We start from the raw sequence: 13350 nt of genomic DNA, 5'->3' as shown, positions 1-13350 counted from the left end.
CTGACTGATGCCAGAGTGTCTTCATCTGGGCTTTAGAAAAAGGAGAGAACGTATAAATAGAGAATTAGGCATGGTTTTGCATCCCTGCCCATCCTGGCTCATAGCCATTGCAGAAGGAAATGGCCCAGGATAGGGATATTTGTGCGCCAGCTTTAAAAGGAAGGGAAACAGCTGGACATTTTAGAGAATCTTGTCTAAGTGGAAGGAATCCTTAAAACAAACAAACTGGAAAAGATTTGGTAAGGAAAAAAAAAAAGCTCATGATCCAGGGACAGCAAACACATGGGCAGATGCTAGGCCTGTCGCTTAATGCACTTCTAGAAGGAGCTCACATGCCTTGAGGATGAGGGCTGTGCCAGAGTCTGAATAGCACAGAGCACAAGTGTGGGTTTAACAATCATTGGGGGCTAACTTCACTGCTAGTGCAATGCCATTGACTTTCAATGGGATTAGGCCAGCAGAGAATTTAGCCCTTATACATTAAAGTAAGGTAGTTTAAAACCTTCCCTGCTTAACACCCACGCAAAGACTTGAGTTAGGGGTTCTCAATGTCCCTGGGGAGAACCGGCTAGCCTGACTCTGGTCTCACATCACTTCTGCAGCATGCTAGCTCCACCAAGAGTTACTTCTGATTTACCCCACTGTGAGTGCAATCAGAATCAAGCCCACCATCGCTGGCTCTCAGCTCTGCTTGGGAAGTGTGAGGAAAAGTCTAGGCACTTGCTAAGCAATGGCCTGTTCTGGGGAACACACAAAATCTTGAGTCTAAATTATGGCAGATGGGTAAAATGAGAAATGGATCTGCAGTGAAGATGGGCCTCAAGCTGCCACATTCAGACTGGGGTTCAGATTTCAAACAGCTTAACATTTGTGGGTGGCCCCTGCAGAACCAAGGATTTTGAACTAGGCCCATATCCAATTTCTCAACATCTTTCTTTTTGTAATGTAAATATTCATCATCATGTAGCCTAAGGAGGTGATCCAGCCCCCATTTAAACCAGCGGAAAGACAACTGCATGTGTTCTGTTAATGACTCCAAATGCATTTGTGAGTTCTAGTCCCAGGTCTGACTCTTCAGAGGAGAGAGAGATGGTTTAGCCAGAGGTCTGGGAGCCAGAGGTCTGCTAGCCCTGAGACCTTGGACAAGTCATTGGGACCTTATGTTACAAAACTGGCCACTGATTTTGGGCATCCAATCTGAGGTGTATTAAGGAGTCTCACGTTGAATTTGACATCCAAGACCCAAGGCCACTTCTGGAAAATTAGGGCTACAGCCTCTCTCTGCTTTAGGTTGTCTTATTCTGTAACAGGTGTGATACCATCTGCTCCCCTGAGGTGCCGTATTCATGACTTACTGTCTGGGAAGCATTTTGCAAATGTCAAATGCTAAGAATCACCATAATCTTAAACAGGTTTCACAAAATCTTTCCCTTCCACCTTTATTTATTCTTTACACCCAACACACTTAGGTCAAAAGCCACAGCACCATTCATCTCCTAACACTGACAAATGTGAACTGTCCCACCCACCCTGAATAAAACGCAGTGTTTTTCCCTTGTCTTCTTGCGTGTGACCAAATGTATCTTGGGAGCAGACGGCACATACCGTGAGGATCTGTGTGACAATAACAGAGGGGGAAAGATACATCAAGCCAAGAAACACAGCTGTATAAAGAAAACTACGTAAGAAAGAAAAAAACATAATCCTCTTCTTAAATGCTGCTATTCCACATCTACTGTAGCTATAAAATCAGGCCTGATGGGTCACAATGATCCCTGATACAACTCCATTGCAGCCAGTGGAGGGACCCCAGGGAAGAATTTGGCCTTATTTTGTTTTCTTTCTATGAAAGAAATTGGTTTTTGTTTTGTTTTGGTTGGTTGTTTTGTTTTGTTTTTTGACTTAGGGGGTGTTTATTTTAGGGTCAAAGGAAGAAAAAGGAAGGGGAAAGGTTTGAAGTTTTCTACCAACCTACCCTCCTCCCCCACAAAACACACACATGGAGATACCTGGTCATGGGTTTGGTGGGTTTCAATTGGGCATTTAGTGTCAGGTACTATGGGTCTGATCCAAAGCATATTGAAGGCAATGGGAATCTTTCCCCTGATTTCAATGGGCTTTGCATCTAGTTTTATGGCAGTTGGGGCCTAAGCCTGAGAGAAGACTGAGTATAACCCACTTTGTAAAGTGTATGTGTGGTGCCCCCCTCTAGTGGCTAGTCTACAGACAGGACAACACCCTACTACTGCAGCCAGCATCACTCCTTTAGCTGAAGTGGTAGCGTTTGATGCTGAAGGGGCTAGGTTCAAGCCTGCTGAGGATGCGGCAATGGGAGAGGGTGGTCACAGCAGCAGTACCTAATGGGAGGCGTAGGTGCTCAACTGAGCATCGACGCCTCTTCGGAGCGACCATAGGCTTCTCTTGACGCCTTAACTACAGGTTTGGGAAGAAATGTATTAAAAAACAGGCACGCAAAACAAATCATGTGGTCAGGCTAAGCTGGACCCTAGGATGTAGACAACTTCCTGTCTCCCATGGCCATGAGCCTTTCCTCCTTCAGAGTTGAAGCCACCAAGCAGGAAAGACCTTCCAGACAGCGATGTACCCAGGAAAATGGGCTATGTGCCCAGGACAATAGCTCCTCCAGCTGCATATCCAGGGCGGAGGGGTTGTAGAAGGGGCAGTACAAAGGTAGGAGGGGAGGCTGTTTGGGGGTGGGGGATGCCATGTCTGTGTTTCAATGGCTCGGTTTCCCTCGTTCTTTAGTTCTCTGCTGGCTAGCAGCTAAATCCTGGCTCTGATAACAGCTAATGGAGACGCTGGTGCCCGTCTTTCCCTGCTCTCCCTAGGCAGTCAGTGGGGACTGGTTTGCTTTCTGCAGGATGATTTCCCTGACCGCTCAGGCTCCCATGGCCAGGCCCCAATCTCTCTGTCTCCCTCACTCTCTCTTTTGCCCCAAATACAGCTACTGAGTTTTGTTTCCTGGGTGGTCCAGTGCCAAGCATGGGACCCAAAGGCTGGTGACCTGGGCCTCATTTCCCCTTCACAGCAGGGTATGAGACACTCCATTTGACATTGAAGATGGGAGCTATTAGTGGTCTCTATCCTGAGAAAGAGGCCATGAGGATCTAATTCCTGATTCTGCCACTGCCTTGCTTTGTGCTGGGCAAGTCACTTCCAACTTCCTTTTGCCTCAGTTTCCCCATTTGTCAGGTGGGGATAATGATACTTCTCCCTCATTGGCAAAGGGGAAGATTTTCAAAGGCACAAGTTGGAGATAGTCGCTCAACTCCCAATGAGACTTGAGTGCCTAACTCTCCTTCGTCCCCTTGCAAAGCTCCCCTGAGACCTTAGGATGGAAACCTATGTGTGGGCCTAATTCTGCTCTCACCTGGACTGACGTTAATCCAGAGGAACCCTTTTGGCTTCAACTGTGTTACTCTGGATTAGCACTGGTGTACAAGGGCATGGGGCGGGGACCAATACCATGCAAGCAATTACTTGAGTCTACATTAGTGATTGCTACTGCATATGACTGAGAGGAGGAGGGGGGTGAATTCTCTGCTATTTCTGCTGGTGAGTACATAATGAAAGTAGAAAAAAAAACCCATTCACCTCTGGGCTAAATCCACATGTTTTGTGCATATAATCCAGGCAGGGCAATCTTCCCCCATTTCAATGGCCATAAGAACCTTTTCCATGTGGCTCGCTCACCTCCTTTCTCTCTCTCTCTCTCTCTCTCTCTCTTTCTCCTCCTCAGCCTGGCTCTCCTTCCAGAGTGGTTCTTGTGGTGAAAGCCTCAGGCAGCCATGTGTGGGAGTCGTCGGGGACATGATGGGAAGCTTTCCCATTTTCCCTTTCCCTTTGCCAGGTTTCTTCACCTTTATTTATTAGTATTTATTTATTTCTCAACATGCAGCCCTCTCCACCAAACAGCCCAAGGGCATGGCTGCTACAGACCTATGCCAACATGCAGCTGCACAGGGCTCTGCGGTTTTTAGGACTAGGGGTGGGGTGGGCGCCTATTTGTCAGAATCCCTCCCCAGCATGCACCTGTCAACTGCCACCACCACTTGGAAAGCGCAAGAGGCCCAAACTCCTCCAACCCAGGTGCCAAAACCTTCCTAGAGCTATCTCCTAGTTGATGAAAACTTCCCTGATACCATGACCCCCTCAACCCATTGCCAAAACCCTCCTAAATCACAAGCCATCCCCAACACAACCAGCTGCCAAGCCCTGTCACTGTCAAACAGGCTACCATTCAGCCTTAGGCCTCTCCACTTCCTACTTTGCACAGACCACCACCAAACTGGTCCACTGTATTCCTATGGTATCAGTCTCAGCAGTTCCTAGATCAAACCTTGCACGTCCAGGGCCTCGCTTTGCTTTTTGACTATCTGATGAGCCCAGCAGCTGTGCTAAAGCCATGGGATGCAGTGGCTAGGACCACTGGGGATTCCCCCATAGCACGGAACCTCCAGCGGGCATACCCGGTAACTTATTGTGGGTAGGTGTTGTCCCATCCGCATCCCCACCGCCCTTCCAAACACAGTCTGCCCTGCTTACGTCGCCATCTTAAAAAGCAGCATCATTGTCTGTAGCCCCTCCTCCCCACCTTCCACCCCGCTCCCCCTTCGTACAGAATGCACGTGTTATAAAACCTGAAATTCCAAAGCTATTGTACAAAGTAGGGTTGTCACCTTTTCTTTCTTTCTTTCTTTTTTTTTTTTTTGGTACTTTGTTAAGTCTGATGATTTTGTTATGATTATTTATTTTATGAATAAATGTATATATTAGCAAGAGTATATATTTGCAGAAATAACTCATTGGGACAGTGTGGTTGCTCAGCCATCGTGTGTGTGACCTCATTGTCTTTTACCTGATTTTCTACTGACAGCACACTAGCAGTGTCTTGTAACTGTTTTTGTTACCAGTTAAGTTTGATAGATGTGTTAACTTTATAATGAAAATTAAAAAAAAGTATTAATTTTAATGTGTCTGGTTTAGATTTTTTTTCCCATGTCATTGGGCTACTGTTCTATACTGTGTCTTGCAACAGAGCTGGGGTTAAGTTAGTAGATTCATAGATTATAAAGGCAGAAAAAAATATTGTTATCGCGTAGAATAATAGATTCTAAATCCAAAAGAGAATACGTTGATCCTCCAGTCTGACCTCCTGCATAACACATGCCATAGAACTTCCCTGAATTAATTCCTGTTTGAACTGAAGCATATCTTTTAGGAAAAAACATCCAATCTTGATTTTAAAATGTCCAGTGATGGAGGATCCACCACAACCCTTGTTCCAGTGGTTAATTAACCTACTGTTAACAAATCTATACCCTACTTCTCGTATGAATTTGTTTAGATTGAGTGTCCAGTCATTGGATTTTGTTATACTTTTGTCTGCTAGATCAAAGATCTCATTAACAAATTTCTGTTCCCCATGTAGGTACTTAGAGACAGTGACCAAGTCACCCTTTAACCGTCACTGTGTTAAACAAAACAGAGTACGTTCCTGGAGTCCATTACTGTAAGATGCATAAGGTAATGAAGAAACATGTGGCCCACTCTGAACAGAGGAGATGCCATGCTTAGTTCTTGGCTGCCTAGAAGGAAATAGTCAGTCAATAAGAGTCTCCCATTAAGTCTTGTGGGTTTGGATAAGTCCAGAATTTTTGGAAGGGCACAGAGGACCCAGAATTGGGGGCAAGCTTTCAAAAAAGTGCAGTAGGGTGGGTTAGAAGGATGGTAGATGCTGAACCCTTTTGAAAAATCTGGCCCTAAAGGAGAAGGGGGCAAGAGAGAGAGAGAGAGAGAGAGAGAGAGAGACACCTCAAAAAGCACGCACAGACGTTCACTATATTTGGCACTCCACTCTATGCCCAGGAGACTAAAGTCCTCCACTGATCTCCTCAGAACAGATACATCATAGGGAATGGCCCTGCAATTCCCCGCTGACGCTGCCCTGCCCGGAAATGATGGGTGAGAAGGCGTCCCTTCAGAGACTCTCGTGAACATTTCACGACCAAATGGAAGGGACTCTGGGGCCCTCTCCCCACCTCTGATGGACTTTACCCCTCCACACATGGGCTCTGAATACTACAGATACTACAAACAGAAATGAATTCAGGGAAGGTCTATGGCTATGGGGCTATGGAAGGTGCTTTGCAGGTCAGACTTTGTGATCCAAGTGGTCTCATCTGGCCTTATAATCTACGCTTTGCCCTACCTGGCAGGGATGATTTATCCCTAGAGCTCATAAAAATCGTTCTGAAGAAGGGTGATCCTGTGGCTGTGGCAGACTCCCCATGCGACTTTGGACAAGTGTTCTGTCTCCTCTAGTGGCACCGAGACCACTTAGAGATTAATGAATTAGATTATTGAATCTGCTAAGAGCATGTGGCTTTTAGCTCATGCAGTAGAGGCTCGTGCATTTAGCTGCAGAGGTACCAGGTTCAATCCCACCCGCCGACAACTGGAGTTTGTCGGAGTCACGCCCGAAAATGAGGAGAGCGTGTTTTCTGCCTTTGACACAGACCCATGGGCAGGTATTTTCAAAATATATATAGCATGGATAAGCTGCCCTAGCTAGGTATTCCCACCACCTGGCTTTGAATTACACCACTTAAGCACCATGCTGGATTATCATACTAAGCATATTTTCCAGGAAGAAATGATAAATATTCTCAGCAAAGGACCCTTGAGATAAGTTTATTTGCCAAGCGGTGTGGCCTGCTTGGTCGGAAAAAGGAAAGCATTTTTTGTTTAACTGGACAAAACAAACACATAGATGCCCCCAGACCCCCATTACCTCCTCTCTGCAAGCATAGGTACTCCAGGTTAAGGGGGAAATGTGGGGATGGGGGGCGGGGGTTATTATATAGGTAACACAGCAACCGGACCAAAAGTGGCTACCTATAGGGGAAATGTGGTATTTCTGTCTGCTGCAGGGCAGTTTTATCTGCCTCTCGAATGAGAAACAGCAACAAAAGTTATTGCTCGTATACAGCTATGACAATGGGTTGTGTGTGTGGAGCTGTGTTCACTGGCAGCTGGACAGAGACCAGCAACATAGGTCATCTACTGGCCATCAGACAGCAGCTATGCACAATAACTATGGTTTGGGGCCAAAATTGGGGCAAAATACTCTGTGCTTTTAGCTCCTATGAAAGGCAATGGGAGTTGCAGCCACTTAGCCTCTGGGAGAAACATCAGGTCCTTAACTATTGTTCAGTGCTGGGTTGACTAGCCAATTCCTCCTTATTCGTAGATTCATGGATTCCAATGGCAGGAGGGCTCACTGCGATCATCTAGTCTGACCTCCTGCATGACACAGGCCATAGAACTTCCCCAAAATAATTCTTACAGCAACACTTTTTGGAAAACATCCAAGCTTAATTTAAAAATTGTCAGTGATGGAGAACCCACCACGGCCCTTGGGAAATTGTTCCAGCGGTAAATAATCCTCCCTGTTAAAAATGTATGCTTTATTTCCAGTCTGAGTTTGTCTAGCTTCATCTTTCAGCCATTGGATCATTCTAAACAAGTCCAGATCCATGCCCAGTGTAATTTGGAAGTGTTGTCACCCATTTCTCCCTTGCCTGGCTTTGGAATTTGCTTACTGTGCCCTTTTATTTGCAGGTGGGGATTTTTTTTTTCTTCCATTGTATATGCATTCGGTGGCACATAGCCAGAATTGCATTCCACAGGGCTACAATCCAGTCTGGGATTTACTTGCGAGTGTCAACAGGTGAAAAGTGTTAACTAATGAACTTGGTGCTAGTGTTATGGAGAGGTCAACTCTGTGTGTCTGTCAGATGGCTTGGAGAAAGGACAGCAGGATTAAATAGATTTCTACATCTGTCTATAATGAGAAAAACATACCTATGGTGCAACCCTGCCCATTTAAACCCCATTCCGCTGCCTGGTTCATTCAAATGTTGGTTGAGTACAGCATTTCTTTTCATCTCCAGAGATTGTGTGTTTATCCACAGAGAAAGTACAACATGAGCAGTGGCAGTTGGCAAGCTTCCTTCACGCACCACCCCATCACGAGCAACGTGCCTGCATTCAGAGCACCTCTAGGAATGAAGAGCTGTTCTGAATCTATGCCCCATTCAGACCTCAAGTTCCAGCAGAGGCTGCTGAGATGAGTATCAATAGGGATGGGTGGGATTTGTGATGTGGAGACCTGTCCCTGTGGATTGTGACTGAGGTCACAAATTCATTCATACAGACCACTGAACAGCCATCAGATGGTTTCATCTTTTTGAGATCTGGGACCAACACCATAGAAGATTGGGCTCAGTCATGTTAACACCTTGGTTTCCATAACATCAGTTTGGCTAGGAAAATGTTTTAATTAATTGTAGCGGGTAGGACAATAAACAGCTCAAGTGTGTAGCCATGTGACTTTGGCTGATATTCACAGCTAAATCAGTAAGTACTCATACTACCTGAGTAACTGTAGGTTAGGAACCTGGACCCACAAGCCTTCCACTCACAGAAGTCAACATGTGGAAGGCTTGCGGACACGGCTTTAGCACTTCAGGATCTGAATAGATTGCCCATCTGGTTTTTGGTGTAACAAGCTAGCAGGGACTGCCTGAAACACTCCACCCTCTTAGCAGGTGTTGGTTCTGTTGGGAAAAAAGTGTTATATAGACTCATAGAAATGCTGGAAGGGACCTTGAGAAGTCATCTAGTCCACACCCCTGCCCCAAGGCAGGATTAAGCAAACCTAGACCATCCCTGGCATGTATTTGTCCAACCTGTTCTTAACAACCTCAAATGATGGGGATTCCACAACCTCCCCTAGGTAGCCTGTTCTTTAGAGTTATAAAGTTTTTCCTAATATCCAACCTGAATCTCCCTTGCTGCAGATTAAGCCCATTACATATTGTCCTACCTTCAGTGGACCTGGAGCACAAATGATCACCATCCTCTTTATAACAGCCCTTAACATATTTGAAGACTGTTATCAGGTCCCCCCTCAGTCTTCTTTTCTCAAGACTAAACATGCCCGGTTTTTTATCCCATCCTCATAGATCAGATTTTCTAAACCTTTTATCATTTTTGTTGCTCTCCTCTGGTCTCTCTCCTATTTGTTCACATCTTTCTTAAAGTATGACACCCAGAACTGGACACAGTACTCCAGCTGAGGCTTCACCAATGCCATTTAGAGCAGAACATTAGCTCCCATGAGTTAAATCAGAGACTCCTGTTCATATATTAAAAGACACCATACATGCTAAATTCTTACACGCAGCATACGTGCCAAATACAAGCAAGGACTCCAACAGAATTGTTGTGCAATTTTTCTGAAGTACTTGGCCCTTAATGGCGGGGGTTGGGTATTGGAAACACACCCAGAGAAATGGGATATGGGGTGGGGGGTTATTACTATTTATTGCATTGTGGCAGTGTCTAGGAGTCCTCATCATGGATAAGGACCCCATTGTCTTAGGGGCTGTACAAACACAGAATAAAAAGGCAGAGTCCTTGTCTCCAAAGGGCTGGCAAGCTAAATAATGGGCTGTGTTTTCTTTTTACAACTATTAATAACAAAAGTTGCGGGTTGCAAGCCTGAGGTCAAAACTGCTTTCAACTGCTGTTACATGCCTTATTAGCATGTTTGCATGTCAGCACTGAAAATCTACCCTAGAGGCCACACATGACTCTTTTGTAGCAGATGCCTACCAGTCATCTGAACTAAAAAGTTATCTATGGGAATGGTCTGTGGATGAAGCTACAGTCATGAGAGTGGGGAAAGGATGCTTCTTTTAGCACCGCTCATCATATGTGCCAAATAAAGAAGATTAAATTTCCTCTGAAGCATATAGTTTGAATATTAACCTAAGGGTTTGAGGAAAAAACAATAACCTAGCAGCAGATTCTGCTAACACTGAGGTGAATGGCATGCTATAGCTGCGTAGGAGAAAGAAGCTGGGTGTGGCTCTTTAGAGAAAGAGGACCTAGGGTGAGGGCTGAGCAAACCTGCAGTAGGAACAGTAGGAGTTGCCAAGCCTGGGGGGAAAGTTTTGGTTGATATTTGTTATTATTAATGTCTTTGTTAATAAAGGAAGGGGGTAAGTTTTTGACTTTACGCAGTGTATGGGCTTTGTTTTAGAACAGATTAGGAACAACACCTGGTATCTAGGTGCCAAACTCCCATTGATTTCAGTGGGAGTTAGGTACCTAAATACCTTTGAGGATCTGGGCCAAAGTCCTTATCTGTTAAAAGCTGCAGGCTTCCCCTCCTCATCTTAAAAGCATCACGTTGATCATGAAGCCAAACAGCCGTTGTATAAACCTGCCAAGTCTGATTAGCACACACCTTTCACAAGCCTTGCTTGTGAGATGAGCTTTAATAGCAGGCTTCAAATGTCCACAAAATGAACCTAGGGCATTTTTGGTATTCCTTCTGTATCTCAGGGGTTAACAGCTTTCAAAATGTGGTGATCACTCCCTTCCCAAGAGGCATTCCCAGCTTCTGTTTGCCAGGGGCTGGGAATGGGCAACAGGGGATGGATCACTTGATGATGGCCTGTTCTGTTCATTCCCTCTGGGGCACCTGGCACTGGCCACTGTTGGAAGACAGGATACTGGGCTAGATGGACCTTTCGTCTGACCCAGTATGGCCATTCTTATGTTCTTACTGGTGGGCACCAGAATCTAAAGAGCAAACTCATTCTGGAATTTACAGGCCTCTCTGTTGTGGCGATATAACAGGACAAGAAAAATGCTAAAAGAATTTTCCCAATCAGGGAAAACAGTTTCATTTTTAAACTCTTAGATTTCCAGTTGGCTTGGGCAGTTCACCCCAGTTTTAGCACCAAATATTCTCTCTGATCCCTCCCTTGCATGACAATTTGGAGCCCAAAAAATACATTTTCTGAGGATTGAGGAAGGGTTGCAAAACTTTTCATTGTTACAGAAATGACATGACACAGGCATAAGCTCAGAGGTATGCCACCTGCTCAGACGAGAGAAGCCACTTTTCTCCCTGACATGCAGCCTCTAAGCTGGAAGGTAGTTTACAGCACAACAATGAAGGCCGAAACAAAGCTGTAGCTAAACTAACAAAGCCAAAGCTCTAGTGTGATAAAAAAAACACCAAGGGACGCGTAATATCCACACACAACATTGTCTAAAATATCCCCAGTGCAATAAACTGCACAAACCGCCACTGAGTTACTGAAGAAGCGCAGAGTGCTGAGTTGAATCTGCTGCAATTTTAATCTGTGGTTGCAAGGAGTCTAGGTATTTCAGACCCAGTGCTCATGTCACTAACCATCCCCTCCAAAGGAGTTTGCCAACAGTAGTAAGTGGAGTCCCCTCTCGGTTCCAAAGTCACAAGGATCCTGTTGTCTTTTCATTCCCACAAGAGAAGGGGTTCTTGTCAGCTGCTGATGGTGCTTGTAAATCCGATTTGGGGACAATTTTGAAGACTAAATTTAAGAGGGCAGTAATTTTGCAAGTGCCACAAACTTGGCTTTGAAAGAAAAACACTAATGCACCATGGAAAGAAAGAGAAAATGCTTTGGGACATTCCATTCCAAACTTTCTGTAGACTGACTACTAAACAGAACAAGACAATATATTCCCTTGGGAACTGAAGTCAGTGACAATCCGTGAGGATGTCGGAAGTTGCGCTCATTCACTCCAGGTCTCCGATCTCTTAGTGTCGGAAATGTATCATTGCCCCGCTCATTCAGAATGTTCTAAAATGTCATGCTGACAAGATGTGCTCTGTAACTGTAAACGTCCCCAAAATAAATACGAAAGGGAAGTGCTTCAGACTCCAGATCATTAGATTATACCGTACGGGTAGGATTAAAGCCTTGCATACCAGCAGGGTGGAAAGCTGAAGGTTTAGAAAAATTAGTCCTCTCTTTCGCTTGCTCGCTGGAACTGAATTTAGGATTGGATGCTCCTCCACAGAAGTGTCCACTCCAGCTCAAACATGGTAAGTCATAATAATGCTAATTCTTTGCACGTCTATAACCCCTTTCATAGCTCCTGTGCCACTAAGCAAACTCTGCTCTCCTTTTCCAAAAGCCTCCATAAAAGGCTAACATTTCTTAATATTTTCTGCTTCTGATCTCCTCTATGATTCCCACAACTTTTGCTTTCATGCCTCATCCTTCATTCTTACTGTTGTGCCTGTTTCAACGACACTGGACCTATAACCATGGATAGAATCTTTGGCTTGTCTCCCTAAAACCACTAAAGCCCATGTTATACCAATCTAATTAACCTGGAAGGCACTCATAATACAGTGATGTGCTTCAGTACACAGCCCTAAAATAGATTAGTTATTGTCACGATCTATGGAATCATCAGCCACTTTAAACAAGAAGTGCTAAATAAAGAAGACAGGTACAAAATATACACACCAAAGAACAATCTTCCACACAGCTTGAGTTCCAGTTTTGTCTCCCTTGTTTACCAGGGACCACACTCTGCTTGTAGGTCTATACAACATAAAAGAAAAAGCTACTGGCTAAATAATATTCTGTAAGTAAGCATATCATCACAGTCATGTCATCTGCTATTGTAGGAGAAACACAAAACTAGGAATGTATGTCTTGGCAGAGTTTCAGTTCACTCTTAAGAATATTCATGCATGGGCAAATCCTGGTCCCCATGAAGCAAATGGCAAAGCTGCCATTGGTTTTGATGGGGCCAGAACTTACCAAAAAATATGGCGATTATTCTCAGTGTTGTAAATGTCAGCCTATGCTCCAAAGAGTTTACATCTCACAAGTGTGTTGCAAGTATTAATCACTTACGGGTTTTCCTCATAGTTATTGCTAAGAATTATTATCACTATGGACTGGCATGGAGTCTCTTATTATTCATATTATAAGAGAGCCTAAAGGCCCACGGAGATCAAGGCTACATTGTGCTAGTTGCTGTTTATACACAAAGTAAGAGAGCTTAAAATCTAAATAGACGAGACAGACAAAAGATGTGAGTAAAGAGTACTATTAGCCTTGTTTTACAGATGGGAAACTGAGGCACTGAGCACGTAAAGTGACTTGCCCAAGGTCACAGAGGAAGTCTGTGGCAGAGCAGGGACTCAAAAAGAGATCTTTGTACATCCCAGTCATTGCTTTAACCATTTCCCCCCTCTCTGTCCTCCACTCCACAGGAAGTTCCCAAAAATATTACTGATCTCTTCTTTCAGGTCTCCCTTGCTCCTGCCGAGCAGAAACAGAACCTTTTTAGGATGTGTCTTTTTCTCCCCTTTGGGATTCTTAAGAGGGCCCTCAACAGTTGTGCTGTGAATGTCGGAGGTTTGGGAGGGGTGTCGGTGAAAGCCTGCATGCCTTGAAAAATAAA

The sequence above is a fragment of the Lepidochelys kempii genome, chromosome 2 (genome assembly GCF_965140285.1).
Source record: "Lepidochelys kempii isolate rLepKem1 chromosome 2, rLepKem1.hap1, whole genome shotgun sequence".
NCBI classification, from domain to species: Eukaryota; Metazoa; Chordata; order Testudines; family Cheloniidae; genus Lepidochelys; species Lepidochelys kempii.
The sequence above is the reverse complement of the archived record's forward strand: the minus strand, read 5'-3'. Positions refer to the sequence as shown.